Genomic DNA, 1,989 nt, shown 5'->3' with positions numbered 1-1,989 from the left:
TTTGGACACTAAAAAAATCTAAAAACCCCTGGGGCTTTTTGCGGGAAAAATTTTTTTCCTTTAAAGGCAGCCCTAGTTGCAGTTAGGGAAAAAGGTAAAGACTTTGCTAAAAAAACATTCAGAGAACAAAAATTTATTTCATGGTAATTTACCAAATAAAAATAGTATCAATATTGTGTGTTCTGTAAAGGGTAAGCTCGTTCTGTATTCAAGAGAGGATTTTTTAATTAAAACAAGTCTCCCAAGTTTTTTATTACAGTAGCTGCATTTGATACATTTAAATTCAGTTATTGCAATCAACTGAAGTGTTACATTTCATCTTGGCAAATACCTTCAGTTCTTAAACCAAAAATTTGCTTTAAAAAATATAAAAAATTTAAACCAGAAAATTTTAAACCCCTTTTGGGTTTAAAAAGGGGGTTTTTCTGTTTTTGTTTTTCCCCAAAATGCTAAATGTTGAACAAACTCACAATTAAAAGCTGAATGGGAAATTTAAAAAAAAAAAAGAAATACGGGTTATTTTTTTTTTTGTTTTGTCCTCTTTTGGGAATGGGGGAACAGCTTCCTCCTTTCCCTTTTTTCTCAACTGGCCTTCTTAACCCTAATTTTTTTCCCGGGTAATGAAAATGAATTTAACACCTTATCACTTTTTAAAAAGGAAAAAAATGTGATAAATAACAAAAAACCCATTTGTAAAGATAGACAAAGTAAGAAATACTCTTGCAAGCCTTATAGACTTTTGTTTTTCATTAAAAATATAAATAAATAGATAAAATGTTTTAAAATCTAGATGCAAGCTCTTAACAGAATCTAAATAAAGAAAGAAGTACAAAGGAAAAAGTAAAAGGTGCTTAGGCACTGAAGTAAAAATAATGGGCGGGGGCCAATAAAAACCCAATTTTTTTTGAAATTTTTTGCATTTTAAACTTGAGAAATATATTTTTCAAAAATTTTTAATTTTTCCCAAAGTTTAAAAAAAAAAGGAAAACCAAAAAAAATTTTAAATTTTTTTTCCTTTTTTTTTTAAATTTTTTTATTGCTTTTTTTTTGCGGGGGGGGCCCATAGGGAGAAAGGGAAAAATTTTTATGATAAAAAGATACAACAAGGTTATTCCCATATGAAGAAAATATGGCATTTAAAATCATTATCATTTCTCAAGTGGGGGAAGTTTTCATGTTTAAAAAGTCTTTTCTATTTTAAGATTTAGAAATAAAACTCCTTTCTTGAGCAGACGAGGCAATGTGGCCAAAAAAATCCAGTGTGAATAATTCCACTGTCCTTATTATTCTTTTCCCCTTTTGCCTTGTGCTAAAAGAACTTCCTTTTCTACTTGTCTTCATTTCCCGTTCACTTGTTCTGTTTTGGCTTCATCTTCGTGGTTTTGAAGGTAAAAGCCAAATTTTGGTCTCTAAATTTGCTTATCAAAAAAATAATCCTAGAAATTTGGGCCCTGGGGAGGGTAGAGAAAACATGGTAATTACTTATAAATGAAATCAATAACATAAAAAGGGAGAGTGACAAAGGAGGGGCTAGAAAAAGACAGATGATGATAATAATAATAGTAATAATAATAATAGTAATAATAATAGTAATAATAATAATAATAATAATAATAATAATAATAATTAATAACAACAACAACAACAACAATAATAAGGCTGTGTGAGCGGCTGAGGTGAAGAGAGAGCAGTGAGAGAGACCAATGAGGGAAATGGAAAGGCAGTAAGAAAGAAATAAAGAAAAAGGAAAAGCAATAAGGATGAGGATAGAAAGGACAGTAAGAGAGGGCAAGGAGAGGCAATGTTAAAGAGGGTGCATGCAGATATAAAGGTGAAGGGATTCAGTTTTAACTAATACCTCAGACACTAACAGATATTCAGCAAAGAAATATTTAATGAAATATTATTTTCTGTGTCCTAAAGTTAAGAAAACCAAAAAATGTTACTTACATGGTCTTGGCCTTTTCCTGTTCCCCCCCAAAAAAACCC

This window comes from Penaeus monodon, chromosome 39, assembly GCF_015228065.2.
Source record: "Penaeus monodon isolate SGIC_2016 chromosome 39, NSTDA_Pmon_1, whole genome shotgun sequence".
Taxonomy (NCBI): Eukaryota; Metazoa; Arthropoda; class Malacostraca; order Decapoda; family Penaeidae; genus Penaeus; species Penaeus monodon.
This window is presented reverse-complemented; position numbering follows the sequence as displayed.